Source organism: Pristiophorus japonicus, chromosome 1, assembly GCF_044704955.1.
Source record: "Pristiophorus japonicus isolate sPriJap1 chromosome 1, sPriJap1.hap1, whole genome shotgun sequence".
In the NCBI taxonomy this organism is placed as follows: domain Eukaryota; kingdom Metazoa; phylum Chordata; class Chondrichthyes; family Pristiophoridae; genus Pristiophorus; species Pristiophorus japonicus.
In genome coordinates, this window is record NC_091977.1 from 186,678,012 (window position 1) to 186,699,481 (window position 21,470).

General features: G+C 44.1%; 1 protein-coding gene across 2 annotated transcripts in view; it reads right to left on the minus strand.

The window, feature by feature from the left end:
* The window catches only part of xrcc4 (X-ray repair complementing defective repair in Chinese hamster cells 4), a 691,243-nt gene that overhangs the window by 94,165 nt on the left and 575,608 nt on the right, over nt 1-21,470 (minus strand). The gene's annotated exons all lie outside the window — the stretch shown is intronic.

Genomic DNA, 21,470 nt, shown 5'->3' on the forward strand with positions numbered 1-21,470 from the left:
GAGAGCTGCTCAACATATGTCAGCTATGGGAGTGTCAATCAACAGCTCTGTAGGAAATCCCCACAACGGCATTTGAGCCAGGAAAATTCAGTGCTGGCTGAGTGCACGACACTGCTTGTTATTCATTGTTCTAAATCTTTCCACTGCTACATTTATGGGTCTCCAAGCTGCAATGACCAAGTTCTTAAGCGTAAATTTGGCACTATGCCAATGGGTAACCCTAAAAAGTTAGCGAACAAAATAACATAGTGCACTAATGAGCTACATCATAAATTCATAGCTCACTGCAGTCAATTTTAATTCCCCCCCCACCCCCCGCACCACCACATCTCCATTTTTACTATTAAATGGTGTCTACTGCAAAGGAAAAGGAAGTGGGACACATGTTACATCAGCGAAGTGTACTGAAATGATCAAACAAAAGAACACGTCACATTTGTGGCCTCAAGATGTCGAAAAGCACTGAAAAGTTCAAAGCCAATTAAGTACTTCTGAAGTATCAGTCACTGCTGTAACGTAGGGAAGCATGAAGCCAATCTGTACACAACAAGGTCACACAAACAGCAATAAGACAAATTATCACATAATGGGCTCAAAATTGGCCCACCCCTTTTTTCGGCGCACTCACTGGAGATGCGCCGCTTTTCTGCATTGAAAAATGCTCCGAAAAAATGGGTCCCCACTTTGGACGTTGTCTGGCCTCTCCCAGGTCTTCGCGCAGCGTGACCAGTCGGGTCGGAGCCAGCATCCTGCGCTGAAAACAGTGCTGGGACGTCTGCACATGCGCGTTGGAGTGTGCACGCATGCGCAGTAGCTCCTGCCCCCAGCCTCTCAGTATGCGTGCTGCAGCATAGGACCCGATCATCATCATCATACTGGCTGCTGGTGCGTCCCGCCCCTATCCCAGGCCGAGTGGCCTACCGCACAGGCCGGCCCGCTGCCTTCCAGGGCTGAAGATGAAGGGAGGGTAGGACGTACTTATTTCTATTTTTTATTTGGATATTTTGAAAAAATTATTTAAATATGTTTTGTCTCTTGTGAATAGTGGTGACCATTTGTCAAGCCTATTTACCTGGTGCTATTGTGAAAGAAGAACATAAGTGACGGAGGAACACTGAGAGAACATCTTATTTATTGAAGTAGACTTTATTTAAATAATATGGGCTAAATTTTGGCCCAGTATAATCATTGCAAACAAATAGTTATTTAAATTAGTTGTGAGATTAGGGCAATTTAATTCAACTATCTTTTACTTCTTTTATTTTTGTAGTTTAAGCTTCCATGAATGCTTCAGTTGTATAGTAAATTAACTTTGCAAAGTTTGTCATATGATGTCCTGAATAGCTGTTTGATCCTATTCACATTCTTTAGTCAAGTCATTAAGTTCTGCTGGCCTCTGATGTACCTACCTGCGCTGATTTCTTAACTCTCCGCTGATTTCTTAACTCTCCACAAGGGTTTTCACAAGCGGCCACATGCGCTGGCCTAAGTTAGTTTGGAGCAACTATTAGCTGGCCAAAGTGGCCTAAACGGGCAAAATGGGCGTAGGTGGCTGGTAACGCCCCCTTTTGAAAAAAAAAACTAAACTAAAAAAATCCTAACACTGCGCAAATTGAATGTGAAAAATGTGATTTTTAAGATACCCCAGAAAAATCAAGTTGCTCCAAAAAAAACGGAGCAACTCCTGGTCAATTTTGAGTCCATTGTGTTGGTTGAGGGATAAATATTGGCCATGACACCATGACGACTCTCTTCTTCTTCATTACAGTGTCAGCTGTGGTTCAGTGTGTAGCACACTCGCCTCTGAGTCAGAAGGTTATGGGTTCAAGTCCCACTCTAGGGACTTGAGCACAAAAGAAATGTAGGCTGCCATTCCAGTGCAGTGATAAGTGATAAGGGAGCGCTGCAATGTTGGAGGTGCCGTTTTTCAGATGAGACGTTAAACTGAGGTCCGGTCAGCTCGCAAGTAGACGTAAAAGATCCCATGGCACTATTTCGAAGAAGAGCAAGGAAGTTATCACTGGTGTCTTGTACAATATTTATCGCTCTATCAACATAACAAAAAAACAAATTATCTGATCATTATCACATTGCTGTTTGTGGGAGCTTGTTTGTGCGCAAATTGGCTGCCACATTTCCCACATTACAACAGTGACTACACTCCAAAAGTACTTCATTGGCTGTAAAGTGCTTTGAGACGTCCGGTGGTCGTGAAAGACGCTATATAAATCCAAGTCTTTCTTTTTATTAGGTGGCTCAGTGGGTATCACTCTCATCTCTCCGAGTCAAAAGGTTGTGGGTTCAAGTCCCACTCCAGAGACTTAAGCACGTAATCCAGACTGCCACTTCAGGGCTATTGTGTTGCTAACACAGATGAGACTGCACACAGGGAGGTTCAAGTAACAGTGACCTCAGTCTTTATTAAGACACTCCAGAGTGAGGAACAGGCTTTAGGGGCCGGCTTATATACAGTGCTCCCAAGGGATGCTGGGATCCCTTGACACTTCAGGGGATGCGCTCCCTGGTGGCGGAACATGGGAGTGCATGCTTTACAGATACACAACATCACTCCCCCCCAAAGTCAAAGTGAAAACTATTTACAAGATGAGGCGGTCGGGCGCCTTTCTTTCCCTGGTGGACCGCCTCGGTACAAATGTCTGTTCTGGTGTGTTGGCTGTGCCCTCGCTGGGTTGGCGTGTTGTTGGCCCTGCTGGGTGAGCCTGGCCTTGCTGGGCTGTTGGGCGTGATGGGTTCGATTTCCTGGTCCGGGGTGGTGTCGTTGATCCTTTGGGGGTGTGTTGTGAGCTCAGAAAAGGTGGTGTCTGCTGTGGGTTGTTCCGGGCAGTCTGTGAACCGCAGCCTCGTTTGATCCAGGTGCTTTCTGCAAATTTGTCCATTGTCTAGTTTGATGACAAACACCCTACTCCCTTCTTTAGCTATCACCGTGCCCGCGTTCCACTTGGGACCATGTCCATAGTTTAGCAGATACACAGGGGCATTCAGATCAATTTTCCGTGACACAGTGGCGCGACCATCGTCTACATTTTGTTGTTGTTGCCTGCTCTCTACCTGATCATGCAGGTTGGGGTGAACCAGCGAGAGTCTGGTTTTAAGTGTCCTTTTCATGAGCAGCTCAGCCGGGGGCACCCCTATGAGCGAATGGGTTCTCGTGCAGTAGCTGAGCAGTACTCGGGACAGGCGAGTTTGGAGTGAGCCTTCTGTGACTTGTTTGAGGCTCTGTTTGATTGTTTGTACTGCCCGCTCTGCCTGCCCATTGGAGGCTGGTTTAAACGGGGCCGAGGTGACATGTTTGATCCCATTGCGGGTCATGAATTCTTTAAATTCAGCACTGGTGAAACATGGCCCGTTGTCACTGAGCAGTATGTCAGGCAGGCTGTGGGTGGCAAACATGGCCCTCAGGCTTTCAATGGTGGCAGTGGCGGTGCGACATTATTTCACGTTCAATCCATTGTGAAAAAGCATCCACCACCACCAGGAACATTTTACCGAGAAACAGGCCCGCATAGTCGACATGGATCCTTGACCATAGTCTGGAGGGCCAGGACCACAAACTTAGTGGTGCCTCTTTGGACGCATAGCTCAACTGAGCACACACGCTGCATTGCTGTACACAGGACTCTAAGTCAGAGTCGATACCGGGCCACCACATGTGGGATCTGGCTATCGCTTTCATCATTACTATACCTGGGTGTATGCTGTGGAGATCCGACATAAACGTCTCCCTGCCCTTTTTGGGTAGCACTACGCGGTTACCCCACAACAGGCAGTCTGCCTGAATGGACAGCTCGTCCTTTCGCCGCTGGAACGGCTTGATTAGCTCTTGCATTTCATTGGGGATGCTGGCCCAGTTCCAATGCAGGACACAGTTTTTTTTACTAAGGACAGCAGAGGATCTTGGCTGGTCCAAGTCCTAATCTGGCGGACCGTGACAGGTGATTTATCATTTTCAAACGCTTCCATGACCATCAACAAGTCTGTGGGCTGCGCCACCATCAACAAGTTTGCAGGCTGCGCCATTTCCACCCCCGTGGTGGGCAATGGTAGCCGACTGAGAGCAACCGCACAGTTCTCGGTGCCTGGTCTGTGGCAGATGGTATAGTTATACGCTGATAGAGCGAGTGCCCATCTTTGTATGCGGGCTAAGTATTTATCCCCTTGTTTTCAGCAAACAAGGATATGAGGGGCTTGTGATCGGTTTCAAGCTCAAATTTGAGGCCAAACAGGGACTGATGCATTTTCTTTACCCCGAACACACATGCTAATGCCTCTTTCTCAATCATGCTGTAGGCGCTCTCGGCCTTAGAGAAGCTCCTGGAGGCATAAGCGACAGGTTGCAACTTCCCTGCAACGTTAGCTTGTTGTAATACACACCCGCCTCCATACGACGACGCATCACATGCTAGCACAAGTCTTTTACACGGGTTATACAATACAAGCAGTTGGTGGAGCATAAAATGTTGTGTGGCCTGGGCGCATTCCTGATAGCCTCTGTCTTGGCGTATGTGGGCCGAATGTTTTACGCCGCGATCTTTTGCCCCAAAAACTCCACTTCTGTTGCCATGAAGACGCAATTCGACCTCTTCAGCCATAGCCCTACGTGATCCAGTCGCTGGAGGAACTCCTCCAGGCTTTGTAGATGCTCGACGTTGTCCCGACCCGTGACCAATATGTCGTCCTGAAAAACCACCATGCGTGGTACCGACTTGAGTAGGCTCTCCATGTTTCGGTGGAAGATCGCTGCAGCCGACCGAATTCCAAACAGGCATCTGTTGTAGATGAACAGTCCCTTGTGCGTGTTGATGCAGGTGAGGCCTGCAGCTCCTGCGTCATGTAGGCCAAAGTCAGGTCGAGCTTGGTGAACGTTTGCCTCCTGCCAGCATCGTAAATAGGTCGTCTGCCTTAGGTAGCGGGTATTGGTACTGTAGCGAGAAACGATTAATAGTTACTTTATAATCGCCGCAAATCCTGACCGTGCCATCACTTTTGAGTACTGGAACAATCAGGCTGGCCCACTCACTGACGTCCACTGGGGAGATGATGCCCTCATGTTGCAGCCTGTCCAGCTCGATTTCCACTCTCTCCCTCATCATGTGAGGTACCGTTCGCGCCTTGTGGTGGATGGGTCGTGCCTCTTGGACCAAGTGGATCCGCACCTTTGCCCCGGAAAAGTTTCCAATGCCTGGCTCAAAAAGGGAAGGAAATTTGTTAAGAACTTGGGTACATGAGACCTCGTCGACATGCGATAGCGCTTGGATGTCATCCCAGTTCCAGCGCATTTTGCCCAGCCAGCTCCTTCCAAGCAGTGTGGGGCCATCGCCCAGGACAATCCAGAGTGGCAGTTCATGCACTGTGCCCTCGTAGGTGACCTTGACCATGGCGCTGCGCAGGATAGTGATAAGCTCTTTGGTGTACATTCTCAGTTTCGTGTGGATGGGGCTCAGGGTTGGTTTGAGTGCCTTGTTGCACCACAGTCTCTCAAACATCTTTTTACTCATGATGGACTGGCTAGCGCCAGTGTCCAGTTCCATAGCTACAGGTAAGCCATTCAATTTTACATTTAGCATTATAGGTGGACATTTTGTCGAAAATGTGTGCACCCCATGTATTTCAGCATCTGCCTCCTCTCTCTGAGGCTCGAAATTGCTTTGATCCACCATGGACCGATCTTCCTCTGCCACGTGGTGGTTAGCAGGTTTTGCAGAGCTTGCAGCTCATCTGCTAGCTCGTTGGAGGTGCCCCATTGTTCCACAGCTCTTGCAAACATACCCTTTGAAGCGGCATGAATAGGCTGAATGGAAGCCTTCACAACGCCAACAAGGTGTGAATTGCCTTGCATTCATCCTTTGTTGCGGACTCTGAGTCATCTGGGTCACCTGAGGCCGCTGGCAATTGCAGACACGTGGTTTCTGCCCTGTACATTTCTGCTCGCAAACACAGTTCCAGTTAATTTATGAACATTGCTAGCACTTGTGTGCCGAGAGATTTGTTAGCTGTTATCACTGGTGGACATAAAAACCTGTGCTATCGCAATAGCCTTACTGAGGGTCGGTGTCTCTACAGTCAAAAGTTTTCGTAGGATGGTCTTGTGGCCAATGCCCAGTACCAAAAAGTCTCTGAGCATTTGCTCCAGGTAGCCATCAAACGCACATTGTCCTGCAAGTCGCCTTAGCTCGCCACTTCCTGACCTTCAGATCGCTGGCACGTGTAGAGCCGATACCTCGCCATCAGCACGCTCTCCCTAGGGCTAAGATGCTCCCAAACCAGTGTACACAGCTCCTCATACAACTTATGTCGGTTTCACCGGAGCCAGAAGATTCTTCATGAGGCTGTAGGCTCCGCAGACCGTGAGGAGGACCGCTCTCCTTTTTGCAGCGCTTCCTTCTCCGTCCAGCTCGTTGGCTACAAAGTACTGGTCTAGCCGTTCGACATAGGCTTCCCAGTCCTCACCCTCCGAGAACTTCTCTAGTGTGCCCACAGTTTGCTGTATATTTGCATTGGATTCATATACTCGTCGCCAGTTATTGTGTTCCTAACACAGATGAGACTGCACACAGGGAGGTTCAAGTAACAGTGACCTCAGTCTTTATTAAGACACTCCAGAGTAGGAACAGGCCTTACGGGCCAGCTTATATACAGTGCTCCAAAGGGATGCTGGGATCCCTTGGGACTTCAGGGGATGTGCTCCCTGGTGGCGGAACATGGGAGTGCATGCTTTACAGATACACAACAAGGGCAGTACCGGGGGAGTGCAGCATTATCAGAGGTGCAGTCTTTCAGATGAGATGTTAAACTTCTGGCCCCTTCTGTCCTTTCAGGTGGATGTAAAAGATCACCTGGCACTATTTGAAGAAGAGCAGGTATCTTACCGGTATCCTGGCCAATATTTATCGCTCAACCAACATTACAAAACCAGATTATCTGGTCATTATTTCATTGCTATTTGTGGGACTTGCTTTGAGCACATTAGTTACTTCTGTACTTGTTACATAATGCCGTTAGTCTTTTACAGTTAATAATAAAGGCCTTGTTTGACACTGCCACCCCTACCTTTTGCGATATGGATTAAAAAAATTACCATTAGTCATCTATCCACATGAAAGTCCTGCGATCGTTACCTGAAAAATTCAACGCCAATCAGGTTCTGTCAAGGGAATTCCATCCATTCCCTTTAAGGCTGCTGCAGCTCCTTTAAAGCACAGGCAATACCTGGATTTCTTCCCTGATGCACCAATAGAGTGCCCCTGCACTTACCTACAATATTTAAATTAGACGCTTCCACCACTATCACCGCCATAGATCTTCTGAGGCAGTCCCCTGGAGTCAAGGATGACTTGCTTCCACATGAATATGAGTTCTAAGGTGACTGATGAGTCCGATGTGGGATCTACAGACTCTGTCACAGGTGGGACAGGTGGTAGTTGAAGGGACGGATGGGTGGGGTGCTTGATTTGTTGTTCGCTCCTTCCGCTGTTTGTACTTGGCTTCCGCGTGCTCCCGACGAAGACACTCAAAGTGTTTGGCGCCTTCTCGAATGCTTCGTCTCCACTTTGGGCGGTCTCGGGCTAAGGATTCCCAAGAGTTTGTGGGGATATTACATTTTTTCAAGAAGGTTTTGAGGGTGTCTTTCAAGTGTTTTCTCTGCCCTCCTGGGGCTCGCTTGCCGTGGCAGAGCTCAGAGTAGAGTGCTTGCTTTAGGAGTCTTGTATCAGGCATGCAGACAATGTGGCCCGTATCTGAGCTGGTTGAGCGTGATCAATGCCTTGATGCTGGGATGTTGGCCTGAGAGAGGACACTGACATTGGTACGCCTATCCTGCCAATGGATTTGCAGGATTTCGCGGAGGCAGCGTTGGTGGTACTTCTCCAGTGCTTTGAGGTGTCTACTGTTCATAGCCCATGTCTCCGAAGCATATCATCATTATCATAGGCAGTCCCTCGGAATCGAGGAAGACTTGCTTCCAATCTTAAAATGAGTTCTTAGGTGGCTGAACAGTCCAATACGAGAACCACAGTCTCTGTCCCAGGTGGGACAGATAGTCGTTGAGGGAAGGGGTGGGTGGGACTGGTTTGCCGCACGCTCTTTCCACTGCCTGCACTTGATTTCTGCATGCTCTTGGTGATGAGACTCAAGGTGCTCAGCGCTCTCCTGGATGCACTTCCTCCACTTAAGGCGGTCTTTAGCCAGGGACACCCAGGTGTTAGTGGGGATGTTGCACTTTATCAGGGAGGCTTTGAGGGTAGGAATCACTACTGCTCTGTAGACCATGAGCTTGGTGCCGGGTTTGAGATCTTGGTCTTCCACCATAGATATCTACACATGGCATGAAAGTGGTCCGTCCCGAAGCAGTGACCTGCTGACACGCTGTACCCGATGTGCTCCAGGACAATGCTGGGAGGAATATCGGCAATAATCTGTTATAAATCGGGTTCAACAGAGCAATGCATAACACAGACAAATACAAAAATGTTGCTAATGGGGACTGTTAGTGTACCGTCCTTTCCAGCACTGGAATGTAGGTTTGACCCCAGCACAGACTGGTGGGATGAAAGTTGTAATTTTCTACCACCTGTCTGAATTCTAGTTAAATGAGTTTGGGCCTGGTGCGATCCAATGGGCAGGTAAGCACAAGCCCACAGCACAAAGCTGTCCATAATTTGTAATTAACTGAATGAAATTAGTAATCTCAATTAAGGAATTGACAAAGATGACTGGTTTTGGCAATTAAAATATCACACTGGGATAATGCAAAGGGGAAAACAGACAAAATCATGGACTGTAATTCCCAAAACCACTGGTTGAAATCCCAGAATCCTATATAATGGAAAACAATGTCAATGTAAACCAAGTGGCCCTAACCATCATGTAACATGGAACATCTGATAGAAACGTCTGCGCTAATGCTGACAGAAAGAGTGACTTGTTCACCTGCACCTTGCATTTAGGAAGAGAGATTAAAGGCCTTTGGTCTGGACAGCTCTGAAATGCATTCACTGTAATTTTCACCCTTTGACTGTGATCAATGAAAAATCATTGTTGAGCTAGTTCATACTATCAAATATTGTGAGAATCTCACAAATTGTCCGACAAATGGTTGCAGAAAAATACACAAAATACATCATAAAAGGAATATTAAAACATGTTGTCTAACGTTTGTTTTAAAATTACATTGCAACTGTTCTGTCAGCTGAAAAAGTAAAGATTTGTGGATCAAAGGTTAATCTGTTTCCAGTTTCTTCAATTCCAAAAGCAGCCCTAATGTCTTTATTTCTGAGTTGTATCATATGGATTATCACTCATAGATGACTCTAGGTACAAGCCTTCCAGATTGATTAATGATGTAATTGTGACAAGGGCAAGCATGTTTTAATAGTCTAGCAGGCTTCAGTGCCAGATACATGTGAAGTATAATAAAGTAGGTGATAGTACACACTAGTGAAAGTCCTATCCTAAGAATAAGATGACACACGTACATTGTTAGGCTAAGTGGAAAACAAGTAATGCATAGTCACAGAATTGAAAAAGTGGGAAGTCTTTAAACTATTCGGGAGTTTTAATGTTTAGCTGTCTTGTACGACAAGTAATCCATGCCTGCTAGTGATCTGCATTGTGAATTCCAATGTAAACCATTGGGAATATAACAGAGGCACATGGAAGCTTTAACAGTGGGGCTGGTTAATGGAATATATGCTTTTGAGTTTTCAATGCACACAAATTAATTCAGATTTGAATTTTGGTCTTGCTGATTTTGCCTGTTAATAGGCTGAGCTCTAAATGTCTCAATGATAAGCTTGGAGACAGAGTGACTCCAGTAGAATTAGATTCTTTGTCAAAGAATAATTTTTACTTGATTGGAAAAGAGTGATCTTCTGTTAAAGGTAATGAGTACAGAATCCTTAATTTGTAAATCTTATTGGGGTTTTCAACAAAGGAGTTGGCATACGACTTTACTCTTGATAATTCTATCTCAAAGGCAGAATACAATGTTTTGTAATTCATATTTAGGCACAATTGTATTTACTATTTAATCTGGACATACATTGATATAATGCAAACTCCATTATTTCAAATGATACATCCAAACAGATATTGATAAATTGCTGAAATATATGCACACCATTTTTAGAAATGCACTGTTAGAATATCATATGTGGTTAGACCAGGTCAGAGATGTTCTAACTTTTGGGTGAAACACAATGAGGTGAATTTAAGATAGAAAACCTAACATGGCCAAGATTTCCTTTGTACAGCTCGGTATTGTGCCAGGTGGGGACAGGACAAGAAATGTGGTGGGAATTAGCTATCCCAGATCCCTGCCCAATTTTCGCTGTAATTTCTCTTCGACAGAGGCGCTCACCTTAAAATTTGCATGCATATTTAAATGAGCCGGCAATAATGAGATGACATTATCAACTATATTTTCTGTTCTTAGCACCTCATTTACCTTGACTGTAGGCCCAAATGCAACAGATATCTAGCTTAGCTAAATGCTAAGGAAAAGGCAAAGCTTAATTTAAAAGTCCCAGGAACTCTGTGCCAATTTTAATCTTTTGATTTTGTTTTACAGCTGGTGGTAACTGCTCTACCATATGCTATTTTTTGCTTTACTGTGCGATTCCCATTGCGTCAACAATTCTAAAGAAGGCACAATGGGGTTCTATATTTGTAGTTATTAAGTGCTAGTTTGGCTCAGTTCTGGCACTCTTGTCTCTAGTCAGAAGACCGAGGGTTCAAGCACAACTGCAGGACTTCAGCACATAATCCAAGCTGACGCTTCAGTGCTGTACTGAGGGAGCGCTGCATTGTTGGAGATGCTGTCTTTTGCATGAGACATTAAACTGAGACCCCCATCTGCCCTCTCAGGTACCCAAAATAGCTATCATGATGCATGTGCTATTTTGAGGTGCGTGCCTCAAATGAAGGACAGTTGTCAGCGCTACTCGCACTTGTAATTGGTAGTTGTCCCATGGCTGGGGAGGCTGGGGTGGGGGGGGGGGGCGGGGCGGGGGAGGGTAAGAGTGGCGGCAGCAAATCTGGTGGAGCCCTGACAATTTAATGCAGTCTGCATCTCAAGGGGAGAGGTCAATGTCAAACCTGCAAGCAAAATGTCTACTGCCAGTGGCCTCTCCTTTTCTTGGACAGAATCATGGAGTTCTTGGGGAAGGAGGAAGAGGTGTTGCTTGCTGCAGATGGCCGCAGATCGGTGCAAATGACAGTCTGGCAACAGTGTGCATAAGAACCGGAACACGTAAATGCCAAGAATCTGACACCACAGATCTTGTAGTAATGTAGGAAGAAATTGAATAACCTTACAAAGCTGCTAATGTGAGGCTCCCATTTACAGTTTGCCGACACCACTCGATTGGAGTGCCAGCATTTCCTAGCTTTGCCTCTCTACCTTTCTTTCCTCCTTAAAGACTGTAAGAAATCTTTAAACCCAAGAAATTGCAAATTATAAAAGAAATAATGATTTTATAAAAGAAATACTTGTGCCAGCCAAACACAGAGAGCTAAGGTCACAGCAAAACAAGACAGAAAAACAGGCCTTCAAGGCCTAGCTATGGCGATAAAAGATTTTGCAAGGAGCGTTAAAGATAAACAAGCTGTCTCTTGAAAGGGCAACAAGACATTCAGACAGAGATAAGGAAGAAAATAACCTCATAAGTACACTTTCTCCTGTAATTGGACTATAGGATGGGTAAAAGATGATTGACGCCAGGTATCCACCAGCCCATCGAAATAAAGTATAAAAATGGGTGACCGAGAGGGGCAAACAGGCGGTCACGGGTGGATGTTTTCCTAGGATGGATGAATAGCCTAATACCTTGGTTAAGTCTTAACCTCTGAGGTGGATCAATGCTGGCTGACAGCCTAACACCTCCTATAACTTCAGGAACAGCCCAACAGAGGTGACCAATGCTGCAGGTTGCAGGGATCCACCAATCCGAGACCACCGCTCTGCCTCACCATGCATCTGTGTGTCTGGTCGCTTCACTCCACGTAGACCTCTCTCAACTGTCGCAGGTTGTATGTCTATACCTACCTTAACCATATGTAGTATCTGATTATGCTTAAAAACTGTAGCTCTTTAATAAAATATCTTACAAATCCTAAGACCCTTATCTGTGTGTGACCTGTGATCCTGTCCTTACAAGACCCTCCTTAAAACCTATCTCCTTGACCAAGATTTTGGTCACTCTTCTTGTGTGGTTTGGTGTCAAATTTATTTTTTTGTCTTTTAACACTCCTGTGAAGCACCTTGGTATGTTTTACTACATTAAAGGCGCTATATAAATACAAGTTGTTGTTGAACTGTATTGAAGACTACAATAAAACTCAGAACTATAAGAATATTAGTGGTGAGTTGTTTAGCACAGGGGCAAAAACAACCATACAAACTGTACAATAATGTATGCAGAAAATAAAATTGAGCTCTGCTTAGTTTGGCATTGTTTTAAAAAAAATTGTGCTCTATAAATACTCCCATATGTGATTTGAAATGCATGTGACCACCTGTAATTACACATCTTCGTTTAAGTGGCTGTGAAAGCCTCTTTGGCCAATTCACTGCAGCCATCATCATAGGCAGTCCCTCGTATCGAGGATGACTTGCTTCCACGCTAAAAAGGGATGAGTTCACAGGTGTTTCAATGAAGGACCCAATATTCCATGTCCCGAATTACATGTTGAAGGGTGGAAAATGCCTGTGTGTGGATTTTTTTTAATGTGTGGTGACCGTTACACACCAGCCACTACACGGGCTTGACAGAGCTAGGTCTTGATCCAGTGGCAAGGATTATCCAAGACGACTGGAGACCAGCTCTGCTACACGGACCTAGTCACAGTCAACAAGCTCCCCACTGGAGTGGAACTATACAGAACCAGTGGGAAGCTGTTTAACCTACGCCGCCTCCAGGCCAGGTCCAAGATCACCCCAACCTCTGTCATTGAGCTGCAGTACGTGGGCGACGCCTGCGTCTGTGCATATTCTGAGGCTGAACTCCAGGATTTGTGGATGTATTCACCGAGGCATATGAAAGCATGGTCCTTACGCTTAACATCCATAAGACAAAGGCCCTCCACCAGCCTGTCCTCGCCGCACAGCATTGCCCCCCAAGTCATCAAGATTCATGGCGTGGCCCTCGACAACGTGGACCACTTCCCATACCTCGGGAGCCTCTTATCAAAAAAGGCAGACATTGATGCGGAGATTCAACATCGCCTCCAGTGCGCCAGTGCAGCCTTTGGCCGCCTGAGGAAAAGTGTGTTTGAAGATCAGGCCCTCAAATCTACCACCAAGCTCATGGTCTGCAGGGCTGTAGTAATACCCGTCCTCCTGTATGGATCAGAGGCATAGACGATGTACAGATATATCACCAACGATGTCTCCGCAAGATCCTGCAAATTCCCTGGGAGGACAGGCATACCAACATGTGTCTTCGCCCAGGCTAACATCCCCAGCATTGAAGCATTGACCACACTCGATCAGCTTCATTGGGCAGGCTACATAGTTTGTAAGCCAGACAAGAGACTCTCTAAGCAATTGCTCTCTGCGGAGCTCCGTCACGGCAAACAAGCCCAAGGTGGGCAGCGGAAACGTTACAAGGACACCCTCAAAGCCTCCCTGGTAAAGTCCGACATCATCACTGACACCTGGGAGTCCCTGGCCAAAGACCGCCCTAGCTGGAGAAAGTGCATCCAGGAGGGCATTGAGCTCTTCGAATCTCAACGCCGTGAGTGTGAAAAGGCGCAGGCAGCGGAAGGAGCATGCGACAAATCAGTCCCACACCCACCCACCCCCCCCCACCCCGCAACAAATGTCTGTCTCACCTGCGACAGGGTCTGTGGCTCTCGTATTGGACTGTTCAGCCACCAAAGGACTCACTTTAGGAGTGGAAGCAAATCATCCTCGATTCCGCGGGACTGCCTATGATGAGCACACATATCGCAGTGTGGGCAGGCCCGTGCTGCCCCTAAGCCCTTGTCTCTTCTGGGCCCCGAACACGTTCGCTCCTTCGCCCCGACCTTGCCAGTCCTGATGTACCTGCTAGCGCTCCAATCAGTGACCTGGATTTTGGTGACAATCTGCGAGGACCATCAGCAGCAGGTCGGGGCCTTAAAGGAAGAGCAGCGTGGAGCATACCACTTCAAGGTACAGCGCATGCTGGTGCAGGAGAGCGACGGCTGTGAAGAGGGCGACTAGATCATTGCAGCATTTCCTTTGTCACCGCTGTCATTGCGCACTGGGAGCGGAGCCAAGTAAGATCTCTTTCACCATTAGTGTTTGGTCAATGTGAGAGGTGCCCCACTGCCTTAATCAGCTTCTCCACAGGATCTCTTCAATTAGCACCTCATTATAATACAGACGTTACACTAAAGTATAATCAGTCTCAGAGGGTGACATCACAAAGAACATTAAGGCAGATATTTTGAAACAATTCCAGGCCTTTGAGTGGGATTTAGGAGTCCGTGCAGATTATAAACATGATTGTATCTGTAAACCATCAATTTGTTTTTCAGTGCATTCTGTTTTGCTGTTGCTATAATCCTCTGTTCATCTTATTCAAAGCAAATGGTGCACAATTTAGTTGTTTCTTCTCATTATTCAGATTGCAACTATTATTGATATTCTAACTGTCATGTATGTATGCTTGGGTTTACTAGCCACCAGGTGGTGCCACTGTCGGAGGTCATTGGGCTGTGCGTACGTGTGTGCGGCCCAGGTATAAAAGGCCAGCCATCTTGTAATGTAATCACTTTGGGCCCTAATAAAGTAGAGCCAGGTTTGTACCTGTTCGGAGTTTACAGTATTCAGTCTATTGAGTTATTGCATACACAACGCTAACCAAGTGCACAAAACGATTTCTACTCCTACTATCTGATGGAACCCGAGATATCTACCACAATCTTTGTTTTAATGTTCATTATTAACCGAGTGTATCCAATACCTTTTCAATAACAAATATGCAGTTAACTCTTCAACATCCTCAGCTATCAAAGGATAACATTTTCCACTTATTGGTAACACATAGGAAAGATTCCATCTTATATTATTCCTTTATCCTAGACGCTGATCATTTGCCGTAGTTTCTATCCATTTCTTACCTAATAGTTTAGTTTATATTTGATGCAGACACGCCTATCAATTTACACAATGGAGTTCACAAAATATGTAATTATGTTGGCCTGTATAGGGACAATGATACACCTATTAAACACACAAAACTAAAATTCTACATCCTTTTTTAACTGAAACATAAAGAAGGGCCAAAGCTTATAGTACAAGGCTGAAAAAAAGAGAGATGAGATAAATCATGCAGTAACTAGTTTGTTAAATTTGGGTTTTATAGGAGGAAGCAAAAATGGAAGGAATAAAGGAGTTTACAGTTTTGAGATCCTTAGACAGAATGAGTCAGACTAGGAGATTAGAAGTATTTCAACACAGTGAGGTTACAGGGAGGTGGAAGAGCATGTAGGCTACCATATGTCCAATTTAGGTGAAACGAGAGTGTAAGTTTGGGCGGAGGATAGGAAATGGTGATGCAGAGTAGGAAAGTTTTGCTTAATTGTTTTTGTTGTGGTCATGACTATCTTTGCAACCTTTGTGACATTTTCTAGCTCTCTGGGCTGAGCTCTTCCATATGATGTAGTTAATGCACGTTGGCTAACCTGCAAGGCTATGGACAACTAGTACTGAGTTTTGTCATTAATGGCCAGTTGCAGCCAAGTAAAATAGTAATGTATCATCTGAAAGAGGACTGTTTTTTTACAGTGAAATAATGCAGCTTATTCAATAGTTTGTATATATTATGCTTGTATGTATTTCTGAAAATATTTGCAGTTAACTAGTCAATTATCACAGAAATAAAATAAAATGGTATGTCCAAAAATTCCTATCCTTCAAGTCAGAACTGTTTCCTGTTAAAAGTCACACGTTACTCAATAGAAATGAAGCCTCCTGCTTTGTACTTTGATTCTACGTCATTCTTTCCAGCTTGTCATTCCACCTCACTGAAGTTACAGTATTGAGCAGGCCAAAGCTCCCAATTTAGATTTCTGTCATTTGCTAATGAAAAATATGCGGGTAAAGGAATCTTTCTGGGATGGGATGGATATGGAGGAGCTTAATGGGATTAAGAGATAATGGCCTGGAATTTGCGGTCAGAGGCAAAGCGAAGTGTTCGTCGCTGACCCCATCATAAGTTTCGCACAAAGATCGCGCGATCTCTGTTGAGAAAGTTTGGGTTTTCCAACATTCAATTCAAATCAACGGACTGTAATGAGGATTCCTTTGTGTGAGCTATTATGATGTCAAAAAACCGTCTAAATAGCCAATCAAAAGGCAGAATTCTCACTAATGACGAACAAGGAAATGAGTAAGCTCTTAAAATACTAACTTTTAAAAAATGTTTGAGAGCAAAACAAAGATTGGAGCTCTCACATAGGGAATCCGCTGCTGAAGCCCTCATACATGCCTTTGTTACCTGTGTTGGACTTGACTATTCCAACACACTCCTGGCTAGCCTCCCACATTCTACCCTACATAAACTAGAGCTGATCCAAAACTCGGCTGCCCGTGTCCTAACTCACATCAAATCTCGCTCACCCATCTCCCCTTGCTTGCTGACCTACATTAGCTTCTGGTTAAGCAATGCCTTGATTTCAAAATTCTCATCCTTATTTTCAAACCCCTCCATGGCCTTGCCCCTCCCTATCTCTGTAATTGCCTCCAGCCCCACAACCCCCCCAAAGATGTCTGTGCTCCTCTAATTCTGCCCTCATGAGTATCCCTGATTATAATCACTCAACCATTGGTGGCCGTGCCTTCTGTTGCCTAGATCCCAAGCTCTTGAACTCCCTGCCTAAACCTCACCGCCTCTCTTTTCTCCTTCAAGATGCTCCTTAAAACATACCTCTTTGACCAATCTTTTCATCACCTGCGCTAATTTCTACTTATGTGGCTCAGTGTCAACTTTTTTATCTCATAATACTCCGTTGAAGCGCCTTGGGATGTTTTACTACATTAAAGGAGCTATATAAATACAAAACAAAAACTGAAATAAAGATGCACAATATTAAAATTTGTTTAGCAATAACATGCTGTTAAAACCCTAGTTACATCTAATTCTCTGGGATCTAACTTTTAGTGGGGAATTTAACAGCACTATTACTGTGGAAGAGCCAAAGTTTTGTGTCAGTTTCCATGATTTTAGTGATTTCACTGATTACTGGCTCTGTGGGGTGGGGCACAGCGCAGCCAGTGTCGAAGCAGTGAATGACAGATGGCAACTTCAGGATTTCTGGATGTGCCCATGCATGCAACCAAATCCCGAAGTTACAATCAGTTTCAAAGGTGGAATGATGGCGAACGCTGCCAGTTCACAGTCATCCGGACCGCCAATTCCAGGCCATTATTCTTAAATTCAACCACAGATTGCTATCTGGATTATTTAAAAAGACTTTATATTCCTATTTACCTGCACTAAATTATTTTATGCTGTATAGTTCTCTTCTCATTAGGAATAGCTTACAATAAATGGTCTTTAAAGCTAACTTATATAACATACATAAAAGGTGCTATATAAATGCAAGTTTTTTCTTTATTATATAGGGGTGGATAATATGATAGCAGGTACCCACTTTCTGGAAAATAGGACTCCAACGTACCCCAAAGGGAGACCATTCCAAAGATGCTTGTTGTTTTCTAGCTCATTGTTCAAGTAGCTATTACTCACGTATAAGCCTCAACAGTGAATGTTTGTCAGGTTATTTCACCACAGAAGCGGAGTAATTAAGGCCAAGGCCATCCTCATCTAACATCCACACATGTACACTTCCTTACTGCAGATGTGTATGTAGTCAATTAGCATGGACTCAGATGGAACCTGTGGCCTCCCTGGTCTGGACAGCTCAGTCACTAATAGGATAAAATGCTGAGCTGTTCGGTGAGTAGACTAAAACAACAATTTTGAAAATCATGTTTAAGTTTTAGGTTTTTAAAATAATCTCTCTTTTGGAGACAAACACGCAATAGTTGTGTAGGGTTGCAATTTGACAGCTCTGACTGTAACAAATATATATTAATTTAAATACTGTACATAATGAAATGTTTTACCATTTTCCATAAGAGTTTTTCAGAGCGTTTATAGACTCTAGATACAGTTTCCACTGCATATAGTAAGCACGTTGTTGGCGTCAATGCAATTTGCCTGCTCTATACGATGGTCAAGATCCTGGAGGTGGCAGCAAGAAATTTAGCTGCACTGACAGTACGGAGGGAATCTTCATCCTCCGTCTCTCCATTTACTGCCGAAATATCTCAGTGCCATTACTCAATGCCTTGTGTACCCGAACTCTACATTCTCTACAAACTCTGGGACCATTCAAGAGATGGTGAGACAGTGATATGAGCAGATGGAAGATGTCTGTAAGAGGTTGAGTTAAATGGGTCGAGTTCACTCTCTCACCTTTGTCATTAGTAACAGAAAAGTTTGTAATATGTTTATTTTAAATCTGAGCTGGAATGTGTCCCCTTACTGTGAATAGCACTGCAGCTGCTTGAACTGCCTGAAATAGTTGGTGCTCTTTAAGCAGCATCTTTGTAATTGACGCCTAGGGTTGTGGCAAATGGTGAGCACCATTTTCCTGATATAGGTGACTGCCCAGGATAAGCAGGGGAAAGTGCAAGTGGTGGGGACTGTATATAAACAAGTGGTTTGCATACTGTTAAATCTTATCATTTGGCACAGATACAACAGCATAGAGTTACTAAATGCTGGATCCATAAACTATTGACCCAGTAAACCCCAAAATACTATTTTTTAAAGCTTTAGTGTTGAATGATTTCTTTGTGTTGTCTGCTTCCAATATTAAAATCAAGTCATTCAAGCACAGTAGCATAGGTTTCCATCAATCTAGCCCCAAATCTCCTGCCAAGACATATAATCAAAATCACAGGAACCTATGGTGTCTGCTTAAATCCATTAGGTACATATTGGCAGAATATTGCACGGGTAGTCAAGAAATTAATTATAATCTGATTTCTTCATCTCACTTACTGAAATTATATAGTATTCTGGCTTTAATCTAACTGAGCTGTCAGACAGTGCCCCATAATTATATAATTCAACTTAATTACTGTGAGATTCCAATTTATGTCATAGAAACTAATTTGTTGAGGTCTTACATCTAAGTAGTAGGATTTTGTAGTTCAACGCTGCTTTGTAAAATTGTTTAAATAGAATATAAAACAAAACTACAAGCCTGGTACACAAATAATTTAACTTTATTTGAAATGTGAAAACCACTGACTTTTCTGTTGTTTAATGCATTATAGCATAACATTCTAAAAATTAGGTTTGCATTCGAGAGAAAGTGGCCTTTACATATAAATAATTTCAGTCTGCAAAACTTTCTTTTGTTCTATGGCTTTTAAACCACAGGTATAGATAGCTTTAGATTCAGTGTAGTGAATAATTAACAAAGCAATGTTTTGTGATAAAGGCTATATTCCAAATTCAATTTTATTAGTCTGCTAACAGATAATTTCTAGAATCCTGTTGAAACCACTAAGCTTCTCAGCTTAAATGTCTCAGCATAAAATATCCAACTACCTTCCAAATATAATAGAATAATGTGCACAATGTGAGACAAGTTATTCTCTTTTACCATTATCCAGAGTGAATAAATGTAAAATCTAGAATGGTGAGAGTGCTACTAATATTTTCTCAAAAATGAGAAAAATGTGGTACAAGTGTTATGCTCCATAGTGACACAAAAGTTTACAGTAATAATTTAAATGAATCCAATTGTAACCTTCTAAATCATGCTGGAAGAAAACATCAAATGCTATGAGGCAATGCTGACACAAATTTCTCCGAGGAAACTTTATTCCAAAGAACATGTTAGAATCCTACCACTTAGCACTACAAAAGAGAAGAACTTATTTAGTGAAATCAAACCATAGAATTAAAAATTATAAATAATTATAACCATAATCAACAAACAAAAATTAAAAAGGGAAAATGCCATTAGACACATCTTGGCAATTTTATGTTGTTGGCCAGTAAAACAGGAACTTTGCAGCTTGCTATAGTTTAAGATTTAATTTACGATACATTCACTGAGTGATAAATAAACCAGGACTGGTTGGATTTTTGGTGTTCACATTTCCAAAGGGCCTTCTGAGCATTTCATGCCTGTATTTTTTGTGCAGTGTGATTAACAGCTGCTGATACATCACTGTTACTTCGTATGGCTTATATAGATATAGATATTGATATAGATGCAACAACTATAATTTTATATTTAGGTGGTTAAAGCAGATAATTGCGGCAGGAGTAGCAGAGTGTATTGCTGTGATGCATGCCACCTTCATATTTGTGAATCGAGCATTGAGTTGTTATATATTCCATGGTCTGTTCTGGGTGACCACAGTCGCACACTGGAGAGTTTTTAATTCTCCACTTGTACATCAACTATCTGCATCTGCCATGGTTTGTGCGGATGCGGTTTAGGGTTGCTCATAAGCTTTGTGGACGATCAAAGCCAGGGATCTTCCATGTCGGGTCTTTCACAAGGTGTTTGTTTGTGACTTCTTGTGAACTCCATTCATTTTCTAAGCATCAACAGGGTTGAAGTCGCATTGTCGAAGGTTAAACGCATAGGTCCAAAAGGGCTTGGGCGACTTCAAGTGGTGATAAGGGACGTTGTTGAGATCTTGGTGGATGGGGAGATGTTCGTTTTCCATGATTCACTGGACTTCCCGGAGGGTTGCGACATCGTGGCAAATGGATGGAACAGCGATGTGCAACAGCATGGGGTCGACTTGAGGATTCTAGTGATATACCACAATGCATTGTTCAGTTGACATCAACAAGTTGAGTGTGGCTACTTCTGATCAATACCAGTGTACTGTACTCAGCTACGGAGTACACAAGGGCCATTGCTGATGTCCGTAGCACTTATTGCTGATGCTCCCAGCTTGTGCTCGCCAGTTTCTGGACCAGGTTGACAATTGTCTGGCAGCTACCTTCTTCAAATGGTCGTGGAAGGTTAACGTCTGGTCCAGCTTCACCCTGAAACAGGGCGGAGTGGGGTCATATTGCAGAGTGTTGGGCAGAAGGTCACTTTCAGAGTGGAATGCAGTGACTGTTGTTTTGGGGAGTTATGGCTTGAGCCTCCATTTCTGAAAATATTTTGCCATGGTGTTTAGGTCCTCGTTCAAGGTGGACTCGATGTCATTGAAGGTGGCTGCTTGCATTGCCAGGGCCAGGTCATCTGCGTATACAAATTTACGCAACTTCGTTGGTGGCATGTCACCCATGTAGACATTGAAGAACGTCAGTGTGAGTACTGAATCTTGTGACAGTCTGTTGTTGAGGAACCAGGGCAAGCTAACTTTGTCACCCAAATGGACATGTAGCCGTCTATTGCTCACCAACATCCATAGT